The sequence below is a fragment of the Lissotriton vulgaris genome, chromosome 6 (genome assembly GCF_964263255.1).
Source record: "Lissotriton vulgaris chromosome 6, aLisVul1.2, whole genome shotgun sequence".
Lineage (NCBI taxonomy): Eukaryota > Metazoa > Chordata > Amphibia > Caudata > Salamandridae > Lissotriton > Lissotriton vulgaris.
Window position 1 is genome coordinate 959940771 of NC_141694.1, and position 23430 is coordinate 959964200.

A 23430-nucleotide genomic window follows, 5' to 3' on the forward strand; every position below is an offset into this window, starting at 1 on the left:
CCAGCAGTGCCCAGACATGAGAGGGGGTGTGCGTAGGACTCCCAGCAGTGCCCAGACATAGGAGGGGGTCTGCGTATGACTCCCAGCAGTGCCAAGACATAGGAGGGGGGTGTGTGTAGGACTCCCAGCAGTGCCAAGGCATAGGAGGGGGTGTAGATAGAACTCCCAGCAGTGCCCAGACATAGGAAGGGGGTGTAGATAGGATTCCCAGCAGTGCCCAGACATAGGAGGAGTGGCTGGATAGGACTCCCAGAAGGGCCCAGACATAGGAGGGGGTGTAGATAGGACTCCCAGCAGTGCCCTGACATAGGAGGAGGGTGAAGATAGGACTCCCAGCAGTGCCCAGACATAGGAGGGGTGGCTGGATAGGACTACCAGCAGTGCCCAGACATAGGAGGGGGGTGTGCGCATGACTCCCAGCAGTGCCCAGACATAGGAGGGGTGGCTGGATAGGACTCCCAGCAGTGCCCAGACATAGGGGGGGTGGCTGGATCGGACTCCCAGCAGTGCCCAGTCATAGGAGGGGTGGCTGGATAGGACCCCCAGCAGTTCCCAGACATAGGAGGGGGGCGTGCGTATGACTCCCAGCAGTGCCCAGACATAGGAGGGGGGTATGCGTATGACTCCCAGCAGTGCCCAGACATAGGAGGGGTGGCTGTATAGGACTACCAGCGGTGCCAAGACATAGGGTAGGGGTGTTGATAGGACTACCAGCAGTGCCCAGACATAGGAGGGAGGTGTAGATAGGACTCCCAGCAGTGCCCAGACATAGGAGGGGGGTGTAGATAGGAATCCCAGCAGTGCCCAGACATAGGAGGGGGTGTAGATAGGACTCCCAGCAGTGCCCAGACATAGGAGGTGGGTGTAGATAGGACTTCCAGCAGTGCCCAGAAATAGAAGGGGTGGCTGGATAGGACTCCCAGCAGTGCCTAGACATAGGAGGGGTGGCTAGATAGGACTCCTAGCAGTGCCCAGACAAAGGAGGGGGTGTAGATAGGACTCCCTGCAGTGCCCAGACATAGGAGGGGTGGCTGGATAGGACTCCCAGCAGTGTCCAGACATAGGAGGGGGGTGTAGATAGGACTTCCAGCAGTGCCCAGAAATAGAAGGGGTGGCTGGATAGGACTCCCAGCAGTGCCTAGACATAGGAGGGGTGGCTAGATAGGACTCCTAGCAGTGCCCAGACAAAGGAGGGGGTGTAGATGGGACTCCCTGCAGTGCCCAGAAATAGAAGGGGTGGCTGGATAGGACTCCCAGCAGTGCCTAGACATAGGAGGGGTGGCTAGATAGGACTCCCAGCAGTGCCTAGACATAGGAGGGGGTGTAGATAGGAATCCCAGCAGTGCCCAGACATAGGAGGGGGGTGCGTATGACTCCCAACAGTGCCCAGACATAGGAGGAGGGTGTGCTTATGACTCCCAGCAGTGCTCAAACATAGGAGGGGTGTGTGCGTAGGACTCCCAGCAGTGCCCAAACAGAGGAGGGGTGGGTAGATAGGACTATCAGCAGTGCCCAGACATAGGAGGGGTGGCTGGATTGGACTCCCAGCAGTGCCCAGACATAGGGGGGGTGGCTGGATCGGACTCCCAGCAGTGCCCAGTCATAGGAGGGGTGGCTGGATAGGACCCCCAGCAGTTCCCAGACATAGGAGGGGGGCGTGCGTATGACTCCCAGCAGTGCCCAGACATAGGAGGGGGGTATGCGTATGACTCCCAGCAGTGCCCAGACATAGGAGGGGTGGCTGTATAGGACTCCCAGCAGTGCCCAGACATAGGGGGGGTGGCTGGATCGGACTCCCAGCAGTGCCCAGTCATAGGAGGGGTGGCTGGATAGGACCCCCAGCAGTTCCCAGACATAGGAGGGGGGCGTGCGTATGACTCCCAGCAGTGCCCAGACATAGGAGGGGGGTATGCGTATGACTCCCAGCAGTGCTCAGACATAGGAGGGGTGGCTGTATAGGACTACCAGCGGTGCCAAGACATAGGGTAGGGGTGTTGATAGGACTACCAGCAGTGCCCAGACATAGGAGGGAGGTGTAGATAGGACTCCCAGCAGTGCCCAGACATAGGAGGGGGGTGTAGATAGGAATCCCAGCAGTGCCCAGACATAGGAGGGGGTGTAGATAGGACTCCCAGCAGTGCCCAGACATAGGAGGTGGGTGTAGATAGGACTTCCAGCAGTGCCCAGAAATAGAAGGGGTGGCTGGATAGGACTCCCAGCAGTGCCTAGACATAGGAGGGGTGGCTAGATAGGACTCCTAGCAGTGCCCAGACAAAGGAGGGGGTGTAGATAGGACTCCCTGCAGTGCCCAGACATAGGAGGGGTGGCTGGATAGGACTCCCAGCAGTGTCCAGACATAGGAGGGGGGTGTAGATAGGACTTCCAGCAGTGCCCAGAAATAGAAGGGGTGGCTGGATAGGACTCCCAGCAGTGCCTAGACATAGGAGGGGTGGCTAGATAGGACTCCTAGCAGTGCCCAGACAAAGGAGGGGGTGTAGATGGGACTCCCTGCAGTGCCCAGAAATAGAAGGGGTGGCTGGATAGGACTCCCAGCAGTGCCTAGACATAGGAGGGGTGGCTAGATAGGACTCCCAGCAGTGCCTAGACATAGGAGGGGGTGTAGATAGGAATCCCAGCAGTGCCCAGACATAGGAGGGGGGTGCGTATGACTCCCAACAGTGCCCAGACATAGGAGGAGGGTGTGCTTATGACTCCCAGCAGTGCTCAAACATAGGAGGGGTGTGTGCGTAGGACTCCCAGCAGTGCCCAAACAGAGGAGGGGTGGGTAGATAGGACTATCAGCAGTGCCCAGACATAGGAGGGGTGGCTGGATTGGACTCCCAGCAGTGCCCAGACATAGTAGGGATGGCTGGATTGGACTCCCAGCAGTGCCCAGACATGAGAGGGGGTGTTCGTAGGACCCCCAGCAGTTCCCAGACATAGGAGGGGGGCGTGCGTATGACTCCCAGCAGTGCCCAGACATAGGAGGGGGGTATGCGTATGACTCCCAGCAGTGCCCAGACATAGGAGGGGTGGCTGTATAGGACTACCAGCGGTGCCAAGACATAGGGTAGGGGTGTTGATAGGACTACCAGCAGTGCCCAGACATAGGAGGGAGGTGTAGATAGGACTCCCAGCAGTGCCCAGACATAGGAGGGGGGTGTAGATAGGAATCCCAGCAGTGCCCAGACATAGGAGGGGGTGTAGATAGGACTCCCAGCAGTGCCCAGACATAGGAGGTGGGTGTAGATAGGACTTCCAGCAGTGCCCAGAAATAGAAGGGGTGGCTGGATAGGACTCCCAGCAGTGCCTAGACATAGGAGGGGTGGCTGGATAGGACTCCTAGCAGTGCCCAGACAAAGGAGGGGGTGTAGATAGGACTCCCTGCAGTGCCCAGACATAGGAGGGGTGGCTGGATAGGACTCCCAGCAGTGTCCAGACATAGGAGGGGGGTGTAGATAGGACTTCCAGCAGTGCCCAGAAATAGAAGGGGTGGCTGGATAGGACTCCCAGCAGTGCCTAGACATAGGAGGGGTGGCTAGATAGGACTCCTAGCAGTGCCCAGACAAAGGAGGGGGTGTAGATGGGACTCCCTGCAGTGCCCAGAAATAGAAGGGGTGGCTGGATAGGACTCCCAGCAGTGCCTAGACATAGGAGGGGTGGCTAGATAGGACTCCCAGCAGTGCCTAGACATAGGAGGGGGTGTAGATAGGAATCCCAGCAGTGCCCAGACATAGGAGGGGGGTGCGTATGACTCCCAACAGTGCCCAGACATAGGAGGAGGGTGTGCTTATGACTCCCAGCAGTGCTCAAACATAGGAGGGGTGTGTGCGTAGGACTCCCAGCAGTGCCCAAACAGAGGAGGGGTGGGTAGATAGGACTATCAGCAGTGCCCAGACATAGGAGGGGTGGCTGGATTGGACTCCCAGCAGTGCCCAGACATAGTAGGGATGGCTGGATTGGACTCCCAGCAGTGCCCAGACATGAGAGGGGGTGTTCGTAGGACTCCCAGCAGTGCCCAGACATAGGAGGGGGTCTGTGTATGACTCCCAGCAGTGCCAAGACATAGGAGGGGGGTGTGTGTAGGACTCCCAGCAGTGCCCAGGCATAGGAGGGGGTGTAGATAGAACTGCCAGCAGTGCCCAGACATAGGAAGGGGGTGTAGATAGGACTCCAAACAGTGCCAAGACATAGGAGGGGTGGCTGGACAGGACTCCCAGCAGTGCCCAGACATAGGAAGGGGTGTAGATAGGACTCCCAACAGTGCCCAGCCATAGGAGGCGGTGTAGATAGGACTCCCAGCAGTGCCCAGACATAGGATGGGTGGCTGGATAGGACTCCAAGCAGTGCCCAGACATAGGAGGGGGTGTAAATAGGGCTCCCAGAAGTGCCCAGACATAGGAGGGGTGGCTGAATAGGACTCCCAGCAGTGCCCAGACATAGGAGGGGTGGCTGGATAGGACTCCCAGCAGTGCCCAGACATAGAGGGGGGTGTAGATGGGACTCCCAGCAGTGCCCAGACATAGGAGGGGTGGCTGGATAGGACTCCCAGTAGTGCCCAGACATAGGAGAGGGGTGTAGATAGGACTCCCAGCAGTGCCCAGACATAGGAGGAGGGTGTGTGTATGACTCCCAGCAGTGCCCAGACATAGGAGGGGGTTGAAGATAGGACTCCCAGCAGTGCCCAGACATAGGAGGGGGTGTAGATAGGAATCCCAGCAGTGCCCAGACATAGGAGGAGGGTGTGTGTATGACTCCCAGCAGTGCCCAGACATAGGAGGGGGTTGAAGATAGGACTCCCAGCAGTGCCCAGACATAGGAGGGGGTGTAGATAGGACTCCCAGCAGTGCCCAGACATAGGAGGAGTGGCTGGATAGGATTCCCAGCAGTTCCCAGACATAGGAGGGGGTGTAGATAGGACTCCCAACAGTGTCCAGACATAGGAGGGGTGGCTGGATAGGACTCCCCGCAGTGCTCAGACATAAAAGTGGTGGCTAGATAAAACTCCCAGCAGTGCCCAGACATAGGAGGGGGGTGTGCGTAGGACTCCCAGCAGTGCCCAGACATAGGAGGGGTGGCTGGATAGTACTCCCAGCGGTGCCCAGACATAGGAGGGGGGTGTAGATAGGACTCCCAGCAGTGGCCAGACATAGGAGGGGGTGTAGATAGGAATCCCAGCAGTGCCCAGACATAGGAGGGGTGGCTGGATAGGACTCCCAGCAGTGCCCAGACATAGGAGGGGGGTGTGGATAGGACTCCCAGCAGTGCCCAGACATAGGAGGGGTGGCAGGATAGGACTCCCAGCAGTGCCTAGACATAGGAGGGGTGGCTGGATAAGACTCCCAGCAGTGCCCAGGCATAGGAGGGGTGCTGGATAGGACTCCCAGCAGTGCCCAGACATAGGAGGGGTGGCTGGATAGGACTCCCAGCAGTGCCCAGACATAGGAGGGGGTGTAGATAGGACTTCCAGCAGTGCCCAGACATAGGAGGGGGGTGTGCGTAGGACTCCCAGCAGTGTCCAGACATAGGAGGGGTGGCTGGATAGGACTCCCAGCAGTGCCCAGACATAGGAGGGCTGGCTGGATAGGACTCCCAGCAGTGCCCAGATATAGGAGGGGGGTGTGCGTATGACTCCTAGCAGTGCCCAGACATAGGAGGAGGGTGTGCGCATGACTCCCAGCAGTGCCCAAAAATAGGAGGGGTGTGTGTGTAGGACTCCCAGCAGTGCCCAGACATAGGAGGCGTGGGTGAATAGGACTCCCAGCAAGGCCCAGACATAGGAGGGGTGGCTGGATAGGACTCCCAGCAGTGATCAGACATAGGAGGGGTTGCTGGATTGTACTCTCAGCAGTGCCCAGACATGAGAGGGGGTGTGCGTAGGACTCCCAGCAGTGCCCAGACATAGGAGGGGGGGTGCATATGACTCCCAGCAGTGCCCACACATAGGAGGGGGGTGTGTGTAGGACTCCCAGCAGTGCTCATACATAGGAAGGGGGTGTAGATAGAACTCCCAGCAGTGCCCAGACATAGGAGGGGGGTGTAGATAGGACTGCCAGCAGTGCCCAGACATAGGAGGGGCGGCTGGATTGGACTCCCAGCAGTGCCCAGACATAGGAGGGATGGCTGGATTGGACTCCCAGCAGTGCCCAGACATGAGAGGGGGTGTGCGTAGGACTCCCAGCAGTGCCCAGACATAGGAGGGGGTCTGCGTATGACTCCCAGCAGTGCCAAGACATAGGAGGGGGGTGTGTGTAGGACTCCCAGCAGTGCCAAGGCATAGGAGGGGGTGTAGATAGAACTCCCAGCAGTGCCCAGACATAGGAAGGGGGTGTAGATAGGATTCCCAGCAGTGCCCAGACATAGGAGGAGTGGCTGGATAGGACTCCCAGAAGGGCCCAGACATAGGAGGGGGTGTAGATAGGACTCCCAGCAGTGCCCTGACATAGGAGGAGGGTGAAGATAGGACTCCCAGCAGTGCCCAGACATAGGAGGGGTGGCTGGATAGGACTACCAGCAGTGCCCAGACATAGGAGGGGGGTGTGCGCATGACTCCCAGCAGTGCCCAGACATAGGAGGGGTGGCTGGATAGGACTCCCAGCAGTGCCCAGACATAGGGGGGGTGGCTGGATCGGACTCCCAGCAGTGCCCAGTCATAGGAGGGGTGGCTGGATAGGACCCCCAGCAGTTCCCAGACATAGGAGGGGGGCGTGCGTATGACTCCCAGCAGTGCCCAGACATAGGAGGGGGGTATGCGTAGGACTCCCAGCAGTGCCCAGACATAGGAGGGGTGGCTGTATAGGACTACCAGCGGTGCCAAGACATAGGGTAGGGGTGTTGATAGGACTACCAGCAGTGCCCAGACATAGGAGGGAGGTGTAGATAGGACTCCCAGCAGTGCCCAGACATAGGAGGGGGGTGTAGATAGGAATCCCAGCAGTGCCCAGACATAGGAGGGGGTGTAGATAGGACTTCCAGCAGTGCCCAGAAATAGAAGGGGTGGCTGGATAGGACTCCTAGCAGTGCCCAGACAAAGGAGGGGGTGTAGATAGGACTCCCTGCAGTGCCCAGACATAGGAGGGGTGGCTGGATAGGACTCCCAGCAGTGTCCAGACATAGGAGGGGGGTGTAGATAGGACTTCCAGCAGTGCCCAGAAATAGAAGGGGTGGCTGGATAGGACTCCCAGCAGTGCCTAGACATAGGAGGGGTGGCTAGATAGGACTCCTAGCAGTGCCCAGACAAAGGAGGGGGTGTAGATGGGACTCCCTGCAGTGCCCAGAAATAGAAGGGGTGGCTGGATAGGACTCCCAGCAGTGCCTAGACATAGGAGGGGTGGCTAGATAGGACTCCCAGCAGTGCCTAGACATAGGAGGGGGTGTAGATAGGAATCCCAGCAGTGCCCAGACATAGGAGGGGGGTGCGTATGACTCCCAGCAGTGCCCAGACATAGGAGGAGGGTGTGCTTATGACTCCCAGCAGTGCTCAAACATAGGAGGGGTGTGTGCGTAGGACTCCCAGCAGTGCCCAAACAGAGGAGGGGTGGGTAGATAGGACTATCAGCAGTGCCCAGACATAGGAGGGGTGGCTGGATTGGACTCCCAGCAGTGCCCAGACATAGTAGGGATGGCTGGATTGGACTCCCAGCAGTGCCCAGACATGAGAGGGGGTGTTCGTAGGACTCCCAGCAGTGCCCAGACATAGGAGGGGGTCTGTGTATGACTCCCAGCAGTGCCAAGACATAGGAGGGGGGTGTGTGTAGGACTCCCAGCAGTGCCCAGGCATAGGAGGGGGTGTAGATAGAACTGCCAGCAGTGCCCAGACATAGGAAGGGGGTGTAGATAGGACTCCAAACAGTGCCAAGACATAGGAGGGGTGGCTGGACAGGACTCCCAGCAGTGCCCAGACATAGGAAGGGGTGTAGATAGGACTCCCAACAGTGCCCAGCCATAGGAGGCGGTGTAGATAGGACTCCCAGCAGTGCCCAGACATAGGATGGGTGGCTGGATAGGACTCCAAGCAGTGCCCAGACATAGGAGGGGGTGTAAATAGGGCTCCCAGAAGTGCCCAGACATAGGAGGGGTGGCTGAATAGGACTCCCAGCAGTGCCCAGACATAGGAGGGGTGGCTGGATAGGACTCCCAGCAGTGCCCAGACATAAGTGGGGGAGTAGATAGGACTCCCACAGTGCCAAGACATAGGAGGAGGGTGTGAGTATGACTCCCAGCAGTGCCCAGACATAGGAGGTTGGTGAAGATAGGACTCCCAGCAGTGCCCAGACATAGAGGGGGGTGTAGATGGGACTCCCAGCAGTGCCCAGACATAGGAGGGGTGGCTGGATAGGACTCCCAGTAGTGCCCAGACATAGGAGAGGGGTGTAGATAGGACTCCCAGCAGTGCCCAGACATAGGAGGAGGGTGTGTGTATGACTCCCAGCAGTGCCCAGACATAGGAGGGGGTTGAAGATAGAACTCCCAGCAGTGCCCAGACATAGGAGGGGGTGTAGATAGGAATCCCAGCAGTGCCCAGACATAGGAGGGGTGGCTGGATAGTACTCCCAGCGGTGCCCAGACATAGGAGGGGGGTGTAGATAGGACTCCCAGCAGTGGCCAGACATAGGAGGGGGTGTAGATAGGAATCCCAGCAGTGCCCAGACATAGGAGGGGTGGCTGGATAGGACTCCCAGCAGTGCCCAGACATAGGAGGGGGGTGTGGATAGGACTCCCAGCAGTGCCCAGACATAGGAGGGGTGGCAGGATAGGACTCCCAGCAGTGCCTAGACATAGGAGGGGTGGCTGGATAAGACTCCCAGCAGTGCCCAGGCATAGGAGGGGTGGCTGGATAGGACTCCCAGCAGTGCCCAGACATAGGAGGGGGTGTGCGTAGGACTCCCAGCAGTGTCCAGACATAGGAGGGGTGGCTGGATAGGACTCCCAGCAGTGCCCAGACATAGGAGGGCTGGCTGGATAGGACTCCCAGCAGTGCCCAGACATAGGAGGGGGTGTAGATAGGACTCCCAGCAGTGCCCAGACATAGGAGGGGGGTGTGCGTATGACTCCCAGCAGTGCCCAGACATGGGAGGAGGGTGTGCGCATGACTCCCAGCAGTGCCCAAAAATAGGAGGGGTGTGTGTGTAGGACTCCCAGCAGTGCCCAGACATAGGAGGCGTGGGTGAATAGGACTCCCAGCAAGGCCCAGACATAGGAGGGGTGGCTGGATAGGACTCCCAGCAGTGATCAGACATAGGAGGGGTTGCTGGATTGTACTCTAAGCAGTGCCCAGACATGAGAGGGGGTGTGCGTAGGACTCCCAGCAGTGCCCAGACATAGGAGGGGGGGTGCATATGACTCCCAGCAGTGCCCACACATAGGAGGGGGGTGTGTGTAGGACTCCCAGCAGTGCTCATACATAGGAAGGGGGTGTAGATAGGACTGCCAGCAGTGCCCAGACATAGGAGGGGTGGCTGGATGGGACTCCCAGCAGTGCCCACACAAAGGAGGGGGTGTAGAGAGGACTCCCAGCTATGCCCAGACATAGGAGGGGTGGCTGGATAGGACTCCCAGCAGTGCCCAGACATAGGAGAGGGGTGTAGATAGGACTCCCAGCAGTGCCCAGACTTAGGAGGGGTGGCTGGATAGGACTCCCAGCAGTGCCCAGACATAGGAGGTGGGTGAAGATAGGACTCCCAGCAGTGCCCAGACATAGGAGGGGGGTGTAGATAGGACTCCCAGCAGTGCCCAGACATAGGAGGGGTGCCTGGATAGGATTCCCAGTAGTGCCCAGACATAGGAGAGGGGTGTATATAGGACTCCCAGCAGTGCCCAGACATAGGAGGAGGGTGTGAGTATGACTCCCAGCAGTGCCCAGACATAGGAGGGGGTTGAAGATAAAACTCCCAGCAGTGCCCAGACATAGGAGGGGGGTGTGCGTAGGACTCCCAGCAGTGCCCAGACATAGGAGGGATGGCTGGATAGTACTCCCAGCAGTGCCCAGACATAGGAGGGGGTGTAGATAGAACTCCCAGCAGTGCCCAGACATAGGAGGGGGTGTAGATAGGACTCCCAGCAGTGGCCAGACATAGGAGGGGGTGTAGATAGGAATCCCAGCAGTGCCCAGACATAGGAGGGGTGGCTGGATAGGACTCCCAGCAGTGCCCAGGCATAGGAGGGGGCTGTGGATAGGACTCCCAGCAGTGCTCAGACATAGGAGGGGTGGCAGGATAGGACTCCCAGCAGTGCCCAGACATAGGAGGGGTGGCTGGATAAGACTCCCAGCAGTGCCCAGGCATAGGAGGGGTGGCTGGATAGGACTCCCAGCAGTGCCCAGACATAGGAGGGGTGGCTGGATAGGACTCCCAGCAGTGCCCAGATATAGGAGGGGTGTAGATAGGACTTCCAGCAGTGCCCAGACATAGGAGGGGGGTGTGCATAGGACTCCCAGCAGTGTCTAGACATAGGAGGGGTGGCTGGATAGGACTCCCAGCAGTGCCCAGACATAGGAGGGGTTGCTGGATTGTACTCCCAGCAGTGCCCAGACATGAGAGGGGGTGTGCGTAGGACTCCCAGCAGTGCCCAGACATAGGAGGGGGGGTGCGTATGACTCCCAGCAGTGCCCAGACATTGGAGGGGGGTTTGTGTAGGACTCCCAGCAGTGCTCAGACATAGGAAGGGGGTGTAGATAGAACTCCCAGCAGTGCCCAGACATAGGAGGAGGGTGTAGATTGGACTCCCAACAGTGCCCAGACATAGGAGGGGTGGCTGGATAGGACTCCCAGCAGTGCCCAGACATAGGAGGGGTGTAGATAGGACTGCCAGCAGTGCCCAGACATAGGAGGGGTGGCTGGATAGGACTCCCAGCAGTGCCCACACAAAGGAGGGGGTGTAGAGAGGACTCCCAGCTATGCCCAGACATAGGAGGGGTGGCTGGATAGGACTCCCAGCAGTGCCCAGACATAGGAGAGGGGTGTAGATAGGACTCCCAGCAGTGCCCAGACATAGGAGGGGTGGCTGGATAGGACTCCCAGCAGTGCCCAGACATAGGAGGGGGTGTAGATAGGACTCCCAGCAGTGCCCAGACATAGGAGGGGTGGCTGGATAGGACTCCCAGCAGTTCCGAGACATAGGAGGGGGTATAGATAGGACTCCCAGCAGTGTCCAGACATAGGAGGGGTGGCTGGATAGGACTCCCAGCAGTGCCCAGACATAGGAGGGGGTGTAGATAGGACTCCCAGCAGTGCCCAGACATAAGAGGGGTGGCTGGATAGAACTCCCAGCAGTGCCCAGACATAGGAGGGGTGGCTGGATAGTACTCCCAGCGGTGCCCAGATATAGGAGGGGGGTGTAGATAGCACTCCCAGCAGTGCCCAGACATAGGAGGGGGTGTAGATAGGACTCCCAGCAGTGCCCAGACATAGGAGGGGGTGTAGATAGGAATCCCAGCAGTGCCCAGACACAGGAGGGGTGGCTGGATAGGACTCTCAGCAGTGCCCAGACATAGGAGGAGGGTGTAGATAGGACTCCCAGCAGTGCCCAGACATAGGAGGAGGGTATAGATAGGACTCCCAGCCCCAGCAGTGCCCAGACATAGGAGGGGTGGCTGGATAAGACTCCCAGCAGTGCCCAGGCATAGGAGGGCTGGCTGGATAGGACTCCCAGCAGTGCCCAGACATAGGAGGGGGGTGTGCGTAGGACTCCCAGCAGTGTCCAGACATAGGAGGGGTGGCTGGATAGGACTCCCAGCAGTGCCCAGACATAGGAGGGCTGGCTGGATAGGACTCCCAGCAGTGCCCAGACATAGGAGGGGGTGTAGATAGGACTCCCAGCAGTGCCCAGACATAGGAGGGGGGTGTGCGTATGACTCCCAGCAGTGCCCAGACATAGGAGGAGGGTGTGCGCATGACTCCCAGCAGTGCCCAAAAATAGGAGGGGTGTGTGTGTAGGACTCCCAGCAGTGCCCAGACATAGGAGGCGTGGGTGAATAGGACTCCCAGCAAGGCCCAGACATAGGAGGGGTGGCTGGATAGGACTCCCAGCAGTGATCAGACATAGGAGGGGTTGCTGGATTGTACTCTCAGCAGTGCCCAGACATGAGAGGGGGTGTGCGTAGGACTCCCAGCAGTGCCCAGACATAGGAGGGGGGGTGCATATGACTCCCAGCAGTGCCCACACATAGGAGGGGGGTGTGTGTAGGACTCCCAGCAGTGCTCATACATAGGAAGGGGGTGTAGATAGAACTCCCAGCAGTGCCCAGACATAGGAGGGGGGTGTAGATAGGACTGCCAGCAGTGCCCAGACATAGGAGGGGCGGCTGGATTGGACTCCCAGCAGTGCCCAGACATAGGAGGGATGGCTGGATTGGACTCCCAGCAGTGCCCAGACATGAGAGGGGGTGTGCGTAGGACTCCCAGCAGTGCCCAGACATAGGAGGGGGTCTGCGTATGACTCCCAGCAGTGCCAAGACATAGGAGGGGGGTGTGTGTAGGACTCCCAGCAGTGCCAAGGCATAGGAGGGGGTGTAGATAGAACTCCCAGCAGTGCCCAGACATAGGAAGGGGGTGTAGATAGGATTCCCAGCAGTGCCCAGACATAGGAGGAGTGGCTGGATAGGACTCCCAGAAGGGCCCAGACATAGGAGGGGGTGTAGATAGGACTCCCAGCAGTGCCCTGACATAGGAGGAGGGTGAAGATAGGACTCCCAGCAGTGCCCAGACATAGGAGGGGTGGCTGGATAGGACTACCAGCAGTGCCCAGACATAGGAGGGGGGTGTGCGCATGACTCCCAGCAGTGCCCAGACATAGGAGGGGTGGCTGGATAGGACTCCCAGCAGTGCCCAGACATAGGGGGGTGGCTGGATCGGACTCCCAGCAGTGCCCAGTCATAGGAGGGGTGGCTGGATAGGACCCCCAGCAGTTCCCAGACATAGGAGGGGGGCGTGCGTATGACTCCCAGCAGTGCCCAGACATAGGAGGGGGGTATGCGTAGGACTCCCAGCAGTGCCCAGACATAGGAGGGGTGGCTGTATAGGACTACCAGCGGTGCCAAGACATAGGGTAGGGGTGTTGATAGGACTACCAGCAGTGCCCAGACATAGGAGGGAGGTGTAGATAGGACTCCCAGCAGTGCCCAGACATAGGAGGGGGGTGTAGATAGGAATCCCAGCAGTGCCCAGACATAGGAGGGGGTGTAGATAGGACTTCCAGCAGTGCCCAGAAATAGAAGGGGTGGCTGGATAGGACTCCAAGCAGTGCCTAGACATAGGAGGGGTAGCTAGATAGGACTCCTAGCAGTGCCCAGACAAAGGAGGGGGTGTAGATAGGACTCCCTGCAGTGCCCAGACATAGGAGGGGTGGCTGGATAGGACTCCCAGCAGTGTCCAGACATAGGAGGGGGGTGTAGATAGGACTTCCAGCAGTGCCCAGAAATAGAAGGGGTGGCTGGATAGGACTCCCAGCAGTGCCTAGACATAGGAGGGGTGGCTAGATAGGACTCCTAGCAGTGCCCAGACAAAGGAGGGGGTGTAGATGGGACTCCCTGCAGTGCCCAGAAATAGAAGGGGTGGCTGGATAGGACTCCCAGCAGTGCCTAGACATAGGAGGGGTGGCTAGATAGGACTCCCAGCAGTGCCTAGACATAGGAGGGGGTGTAGATAGGAATCCCAGCAGTGCCCAGACATAGGAGGGGGGTGCGTATGACTCCCAGCAGTGCCCGGACATAGGAGGAGGGTGTGCTTATGACTCCCAGCAGTGCTCAAACATAGGAGGGGTGTGTGCGTAGGACTCCCAGCAGTGCCCAAACAGAGGAGGGGTGGGTAGATAGGACTATCAGCAGTGCCCAGACATAGGAGGGGTGGCTGGATTGGACTCCCAGCAGTGCCCAGACATAGTAGGGATGGCTGGATTGGACTCCCAGCAGTGCCCAGACATGAGAGGGGGTGTTCGTAGGACTCCCAGCAGTGCCCAGACATAGGAGGGGGTCTGTGTATGACTCCCAGCAGTGCCAAGACATAGGAGGGGGGTGTGTGTAGGACTCCCAGCAGTGCCCAGGCATAGGAGGGGGTGTAGATAGAACTGCCAGCAGTGCCCAGACATAGGAAGGGGGTGTAGATAGGACTCCAAACAGTGCCAAGACATAGGAGGGGTGGCTGGACAGGACTCCCAGCAGTGCCCAGACATAGGAAGGGGTGTAGATAGGACTCCCAACAGTGCCCAGCCATAGGAGGCGGTGTAGATAGGACTCCCAGCAGTGCCCAGACATAGGATGGGTGGCTGGATAGGACTCCAAGCAGTGCCCAGACATAGGAGGGGGTGTAAATAGGGCTCCCAGAAGTGCCCAGACATAGGAGGGGTGGCTGAATAGGACTCCCAGCAGTGCCCAGACATAGGAGGGGTGGCTGGATAGGACTCCCAGCAGTGCCCAGACATAAGTGGGGGAGTAGATAGGACTCCCACAGTGCCAAGACATAGGAGGAGGGTGTGAGTATGACTCCCAGCAGTGCCCAGACATAGGAGGTTGGTGAAGATAGGACTCCCAGCAGTGCCCAGACATAGAGGGGGGTGTAGATGGGACTCCCAGCAGTGCCCAGACATAGGAGGGGTGGCTGGATAGGACTCCCAGTAGTGCCCAGACATAGGAGAGGGGTGTAGATAGGACTCCCAGCAGTGCCCAGACATAGGAGGAGGGTGTGTGTATGACTCCCAGCAGTGCCCAGACATAGGAGGGGGTTGAAGATAGGACTCCCAGCAGTGCCCAGACATAGGAGGGGGTGTAGATAGGAATCCCAGCAGTGCCCAGACATAGGAGGGGTGGCTGGATAGTACTCCCAGCGGTGCCCAGACATAGGAGGGGGGTGTAGATAGGACTCCCAGCAGTGGCCAGACATAGGAGGGGGTGTAGATAGGAATCCCAGCAGTGCCCAGACATAGGAGGGGTGGCTGGATAGGACTCCCAGCAGTGCCCAGACATTGGAGGGGGGTGTGGATAGGACTCCCAGCAGTGCCCAGACATAGGAGGGGTGGCAGGATAGGACTCCCAGCAGTGCCTAGACATAGGAGGGGTGGCTGGATAAGACTCCCAGCAGTGCCCAGGCATAGGAGGGGTGGCTGGATAGGACTCCCAGCAGTGCCCAGACATAGGAGGGGTGGCTGGATAGGACTCCCAGCAGTGCCCAGACATAGGAGGGGGTGTAGATAGGACTTCCAGCAGTGCCCAGACATAGGAGGGGGTGTGCGTAGGACTCCCAGCAGTGTCCAGACATAGGAGGGGTGGCTGGATAGGACTCCCAGCAGTGCCCAGACATAGGAGGGCTGGCTGGATAGGACTCCCAGCAGTGCCCAGACATAGGAGGGGGTGTAGATAGGACTCCCAGCAGTGCCCAGACATAGGAGGGGGGTGTGCGTATGACTCCCAGCAGTGCCCAGACATAGGAGGAGGGTGTGCGCATGACTCCCAGCAGTGCCCAAAAATAGGAGGGGTGTGTGTGTAGGACTCCCAGCAGTGCCCAGACATAGGAGGCGTGGGTGAATAGGACTCCCAGCAAGGCCCAGACATAGGAGGGGTGGCTGGATAGGACTCCCAGCAGTGATCAGACATAGGAGGGGTTGCTGGATTGTACTCTAAGCAGTGCCCAGACATGAGAGGGGGTGTGCGTAGGACTCCCAGCAGTGCCCAGACATAGGAGGGGGGTGCATATGACTCCCAGCAGTGCCCACACATAGGAGGGGGGTGTGTGTAGGACTCCCAGCAGTGCTCATACATAGGAAGGGGGTGTAGATAGAACTCCCAGCAGTGCCCAGACATAGGAGGGGGGTGTAGATAGGACTGCCAGCAGTGCCCAGACATAGGAGGGGTGGCTGGATGGGACTCCCAGCAGTGCCCACACAAAGGAGGGGGTGTAGAGAGGACTCCCAGCTATGCCCAGAAATAGGAGGGGTGGCTGGATAGGACTCCCAGCAGTGCCCAGACATAGGAGAGGGGTGTAGATAGGACTCCCAGCAGTGCCCAGACTTAGGAGGGGTGGCTGGATAGGACTCCCAGCAGTGCCCAGACATAGGAGGTGGGTGAAGATAGGACTCCCAGCAGTGCCCAGACATAGGAGGGGGGTGTAGATAGGACTCCCAGCAGTGCCCAGACATAGGAGGGGTGCCTGGATAGGACTCCCAGTAGTGCCCAGACATAGGAGAGGGGTGTATATAGGACTCCCAGCAGTGCCCAGACATAGGAGGAGGGTGTGAGTATGACTCCCAGCAGTGCCCAGACATAGGAGGGGGTTGAAGATAAAACTCCCAGCAGTGCCCAGACATAGGAGGGGGGTGTGCGTAGGACTCCCAGCAGTGCCCAGACATAGGAGGGATGGCTGGATAGTACTCCCAGCAGTGCCCAGACATAGGAGGGGGTGTAGATAGAACTCCCAGCAGTGCCCAGACATAGGAGGGGGGTGTAGATAGGACTCCCAGCAGTGGCCAGACATAGGAGGGGGTGTAGATAGGAATCCCAGCAGTGCCCAGACATAGGAGGGGTGGCTGGATAGGACTCCCAGCAGTGCCCAGGCATAGGAGGGGGCTGTGGATAGGACTCCCAGCAGTGCTCAGACATAGGAGGGGTGGCAGGATAGGACTCCCAGCAGTGCCCAGACATAGGAGGGGTGGCTGGATAAGACTCCCAGCAGTGCCCAGGCATAGGAGGGGTGGCTGGATAGGACTCCCAGCAGTGCCCAGACATAGGAGGGGTGGCTGGATAGGACTCCCAGCAGTGCCCAGATATAGGAGGGGTGTAGATAGGACTTCCAGCAGTGCCCAGACATAGGAGGGGGGTGTGCATAGGACTCCCAGCAGTGTCTAGACATAGGAGGGGTGGCTGGATAGGACTCCCAGCAGTGCCCAGACATAGGAGGGGTTGCTGGATTGTACTCCCAGCAGTGCCCAGACATGAGAGGGGGTGTGCGTAGGACTCCCAGCAGTGCTCAGACATAGGAAGGGGGTGTAGATAGAACTCCCAGCAGTGCCCAGACATAGGAGGAGGGTGTAGATTGGACTCCCAACAGTGCCCAGACATAGGAGGGGTGGCTGGATAGGACTCCCAGCAGTGCCCAGACATAGGAGGGGTGTAGATAGGACTGCCAGCAGTGCCCAGACATAGGAGGGGTGGCTGGATAGGACTCCCAGCAGTGCCCAGACATAGGAGAGGTGGCTTGGTTAGGACGCCCAGCAGTACCCAGACATAGGAGGGGTGGCTAGATAGGACTCCCAGCAGTGCCCAGACATAGGAGGGGGGTGTAGATAGGACTCCCAGCAGTGCCCAGACATAGGAGGGGGGTGTAGATAGGACTCCCAGCAGTGCCCAGACATAGAAGGGGTGGCTGGATAGGACTCCCAGGAGTGCCCAAACATAGGAGAGGGGTGTAGATAGGATTCCCAGCAGTGCCCAGACATAGGAGGGGTGGCTGGATAGGACTCCCAGCAGTGCCCAGACATAGGAGAAGTGTAGATAGGACTCCCAGCAGTGCCAATACATAGAAGGGGTGGCTGGATAGGACTCCCATCAGTTCACAGACATAGGAGGGGGTGTAGATAGGACTACCAGCAGTGACCAAACATAGGAGGGGTGGCTGGATAGGACTCCCAGCAGTGCCCAGACATAGGAAGGGGTGTGCGTATGACTCCCAGTAGTGCCCAGACATAGGAGGAGGGTGTGCGTATAACTCCCAGCAGTGCCCAGACATAGGAGGGGGTGTAGATAGGACTCCCAGCAGTGCCCAGACATAGGGGCAGATGTAGATATGACTCCCAGTAGTGCCCAGACATAGGAGGGTGGCTGGATAGGATTCCCAGCAGTGCCCATACATAGGAGGGGTATCTGGATAGGACTCCCAGCAGTGCCCAGACATAGGAGGGGGGTGTATATAGGACTCCCAGCAGTGCCCAGACATAGGAGGGGTGGCTGGATAGGACTCCCAGCAGTGCCCAGACATAGGAGGGGTGTATATAGGACTCCCAGCAGTGCCCAGACATAGGAGGAGGATGTGCGTATGACTCCCAGCAGTGCCCAGACATAGGAAGGGGTGTGCGTATGACTCCCAGCAGTGACCAGATATAGGAGGGGGTGTGTTTATGACTCCCAGCAGTGCCCAGACATAGGAGGGGGTGTGTGTATGACTCCCAGCAGTGCCCAGACATAGGAGGGGGTGTAGATAGGACTCCCAACAGTGCCCAGACATAGGAGTGTGTGGATATGACTCCTACCACTGGTCAAAAGCATGGGGGTGGGTGCAAGGCTCAGGGCCAGAAGGTTGCAAGGGGGATGGCGTAGAAGCTGAAACTATGGACAACCCTATCACCACTACCATGTACACACACACCCAATTTCAAGCATCCCATATGGATCAGGTACACACCCATGGACCATGCTCAATGTACAGGGAGTGAGAAAGTACTGACAACATAGCTGACACTGGGCCATGGTGTATGCTGCAAAAGGTCATCCTGTGACCAGTGCAAACAGTACTATCAGGACAACAAGGTCAGATATCTTAAACCGGAACTCTCAAACATGGTCATGGCACCATGGTCCATGGGGGGACAGCCACACCATGAGTGAGGCACAGTTCCAACGCACACTCAAACCACCAGCACAGCCTGTCACACACACCCCTTACATAAACATCGCCAGCTGGGACAGGCAATGTAGTGTTCTACTGTCACCACCCTCATGTAACATCACAAATACAGATTTGATGAAGCATCTAAGCCAAAACATGCACAGGCCTGATTCCCAAGTCACTTGCACTTATTCCACAATGCCATATCTACACGTTACTCACGCAGCGGATGCACAAATATTACTGCAATGGTGTTGGGTATTGACAAGGTGATGCACATGGGAGATGTGTAACGTTCTAAAGCCAAGCGGCAGAAGTATGTGGACTGGTCATGTTGTGGTTGTGGTGTGGTGTGCATTGGCTGCCTGTCACAGCACAGCAACACCTCACAAAAGTGGCTGAATGATTTATTAACAATTTCACTCAGCCACTTTCATGTGTATGCTGCCTCAGAAACATGTGCATGCCTGAAGCAGACCTAAGGATTGACGCAGCATTGCGCAGATAGGGCTGCACAGATCATTGCTGGATCAGCGTTGCACCAGCGACACAACTCAAGCAATGTGCCACTTCCATGGCACAGATGCGGGAAACAACTGTAATGTTATCACACTATGGGAATCCACAGTGTTAAAGTGTTGCATCCATGTTGGCATAGGTGTGGTGCATTATGACTCTCAAATCACTGCTGAAATGCCTGCCAGTGCCATTCAATGTAAATAGACCCTCACACTAATATGTGTCCTGAACACAGATCAATCTGACACCACCACTGAACAGTGTGAAAAATCTAAAACAGATGTAACAGTGACATCGAAAATGTATATGAAACTTATTATTTTTGCATTGAATGCCATTATTATCTTGTCTCTCACACACAGGGCAACGTGCACAATCTACCCCCAACCAGGGGGGAGAAGGATCACAGTCCCAGGCTCCACAGGACCCGGATCCCACCAACAGCGATGCCTCTCATCACTCCATGGATGACACAGACCAACCTGGCATCTCTGGATCCCAAACCCATGCAGCAGCTGGATCAGGGGCATCTGCGCCAACCACCACACCCACTCCTGCCACATCCCAGCAGACAGCTCGGAGCCCTGTACACAATCCACAACTGAGCCAGTCTGACAATGAGGGACAAGGTTCAGCGGATACCCAGGAGGAGGCAGACACCACCACTGTCAACCCTCAGGGGTCCCGTCGACCCGATGTGCCCACAACAGCAGGCCAGGCTCGTGCGGGCAGGGGTGGTGGGAGTGGCTCAAGGCGGAGGCGAGAACCTGACCAGCAAGCTTACGGGCCCGGTATGTCTGAACTCAGAAGCATCATGCAGGCATACCGCCGGGATACCAGGGAGTTCAGCCAGGGAGTGGGGGCCCTCATTGCTTTGAAAAACCAGCAGGCCGAGCAACACGCCAGTCAACTACTACACCAAGGTTGGATGAGGCAAGACTGGATGAGCTCTTGGCGGTGCAGAGGGACATTAGCCATTCACTCCGTCAGATGGTTGACAACATGCAGCACCCTCCCTGTGTCACTAGGCCACAAACATCCAGGCAAACACTGGCAACATGCACAGGGAGGGAGGAGGAGGTGGATACATCTGACGGAGAGTCCCACCCACCATCAAGGCCTGCATATGAGGGTCCCCCAAAGAAGGCAGGTCATCCATGGAAAGACGTTGAGAGGCAGAGGGCCATGCACATCTCTCAGGCCACCTGGTCTGGCATCTTGCCTTTCTGTGCAACAGCAACACCCTATTGACTGTCACATTCTCCCTCATGGACTTGCTGGTCGCAGTCTCACCAATGATGCCATACACTGTGTTCTGGACTCTGTTGACTGAAACTGCAAGGCATCACATCTCCTTCTGTGAACTTTGGACTCCCCACATTTTTGTACAGCACCTAACACCTACTCATCTTTCACTCACAAGATGTAGAATAAAATAATTATAACACAATAGGTATTGATGTTGAAGTATTTTCCCCCCAGAGTCAACAACATACGTGTTGCGATATGTCAAAGTATGCCAGAGTGTCGAACAAACACAAGCCATACATACACTGGGATCTGAGTCTGGTTGGGTACACACATAGGTCACAATGCATGATTAACTACATCCATAGTGGCAAGTACTCACCCCTGATGGTTACTATCTGCTGAGGGGGGTTGACACTGCTCTGACAGACAGATACATAAGAGTCTCATGAAGGTGTACAGGTCATGGGTAATGTGTTGGTGTCCAGGGAGGGACTACCAGGTCTTTTTCTTGATGTGGGAAATCTATCAGCCTCATGCAGTTGTACTGTGGAAGTGATAAATGTTGTCCAGGCCAAGGGTGGCTGGACACACTGCAGGCAAAGTGGTGTTGGATGGTAGATGTCCATATCAGTATATTTTTGGTTCTGGTTGTGGAGTGCCTACTGAGGAGTATGAAGGTCTGCCAGTAGTTGACAGTGGCATTCTCAAACAATCAATCAAACAGGATATTTTCTAAAGTGCGCTACATACCCGTGATGGTTTGAAGGCACTAGGTGGAGGGTAGGGCGCTGTTACTGATCGAAGAGCCAGGTATTGATGAGTCTTGTGAAAGGCAACAGCTCCTGGGTCTGGGTCTAGGTTGTTTGGGAGAGTGTTCCAGGTCTTGGTGGCGAGGTGGGAGAAGGATCAGCCTTCGGCAGTGGATTTCAGGATGCGTTCAACAGTGGCGAGGGCAAGGTTAGCAGACCAGAGGCTACGGGAAGGGGTGTAGCAGCTGAGTCGGTCATTCAGGCATGTTGGTACAGCGTTGTGTAGGGCTTTTTTGGTGTGGATGTGGAGTTTGAAGGTGATCCTCTTGTTGACGGGGAGCCAATGTAGGCCTCTCAGGTGGTGTGCGATGTCACTGTGCTGGGGGGCGTGGAGGATCAGTCGTGCCTAGGCATTCAGGATGTGTTGGAGCTATCTCCAGAGCTTGGTTGATGTTCCTGCATAGAGGGTGTTCCCGTAGTCCAGTCTGCTGTTGACGAGGGCCTGGGTGACCGTATAACTTGTGTTGGAGGGGATACTTTTGAAGATCCGGTGGAGCTATCACAGGGTGTAGACGCATGATGTGGAGACAGCGTTGACTTGCTTGGTCATGGAGAGGGCGGATTTGAGGATGAACCCCAGGTTGTGTGCGTGGTTGGTGGGTGCTGGGCCTGTTCCTAGCGATGTTTCCCTACATGAGTCGTCCCAGGCTGATGGGGTGTTGCTGAGGATGAGGACCTCCGTCTTGTCGGAATTCTGCTCCAGCCTGCTGTCCATATTCCATTCTGCTAAGGCCTTCATTCCCCTGTGGACGTTGGCTTTGGTGGTGTGGGTGTCTCTAGTGAGTGATATGACCATTTGGGTGTTGCTGGCGGAGATGATGTTAAGGCTGTGTTGTTGAGCAATGTGGCTGAATGGTGCCATGTAGATATAGAACTGTACTGGGCTGAGGGATGATCCCTGTGGGATGCCGCAGAAGATCATGGTGGTCTTGGAGTCGAATTGTGTGAGGCGTACATTCCGGGTACTGCTGGAGAGGAAGGATGTGGTCCAGGCCAGAGCGTCATGGAGGCGTGCTGTTAGGGTACAGTGGCAGACCATGTTGAAGGCTGCTGATAGGTCCAGAAGGATGAGTGTGGCTGGTCCTCCTTTGTCCATCAAGATCCAGATGTCGTTGGTGGTGGTGATAAGGGCCATCTCGGTGCTGTGGTTGCTGCAAAAGCTGGACTGTGATGGGTCCAGTATGTCGTTGTCTACTAGGTAACGGGTCAGCTGTCTGTTGACAATCTTCGCCGTGACTTTTGGGGGGAAAGTGAGCAAGGAGATGGTCTGAAAGTTACTTAAGTCATTTGGGTCTGCCTTGTGTTACTTCAGTAGGGTGTTGATCCCGGTGTGCTGACAGCTCTCCATAAAGATTGCAGTCTTGAAGGAGATGTTGATCGTTTTTTAGAGAAGTGTGCTATGGCTGTGCTTGCTTTGTTTAAAACATGGGGGGGCATGGGTCAGATGGGAATCCAGAGTGGATGGAGTTCATTGGCTTCATGGTGTGTTTATAAATGACGTTGGACAAGGCGGTCAGGCGACTGGTGCATGTGGGGGTGGCAGGGGTGGTGGGCTTGTTGGTGGATGAGGGGGTATCGTTGTTGAAGTTGTCGTGGATGTTGGCGATCTTGCAGTGAAAGAAGGTGGCCACTGATTAGCACTGGTCTTGTGATGGTGGAATGTCATTGGTGTCGGAGCTGGGGTTGTAGAGGTCTTTCCCGATGTTGAAAACCTCTTTGGTGTTGTGTGAGTTGCTGTGTAGGCGGTTCTTTATGGCGGGCCTCTTGTTAGTCCTGATTAGTTGGTGTTGTTTGCCGGTGGCATTCTTGTGGGATGTGTAGCTGTCCGGTGTTCAGTTGCAGAGCCAGTTCTCCTCCAGTTCCCAAAAGGTGTGTTTTGAGGGCTGGAGGTCTTTGTTGAACCAAGTGGCTTCCTTGTTGTTGAGATTGGTTGCGGAGGTCTTGTGTGGGGCAAGGGTGTGTGCGCAGTTGTCGATCCACTGTATGATGTTGATGGTGGTGGTGTTTATTTTAAGAGTTTTATATAGCGCTGGCTAGACCTGGAGGTATCAGAGTGCTTTACATGAGGTTCCACAAAATTACAAGATCACATCAGTTCAAATATACATCTGTTGCTAGACAAACAATTACAAGAGCATAGAAAACGAGATAAGTGAAGTGTAGAGGGGAAGGGGTTAAGGGTAAAGGGGTGGGAGGGAGATACGGCAGAAAGACTAAGGAAAGTCTGCCTAAAGTCCGGCTGGGTAGGTGACGGTCGAGGGGGA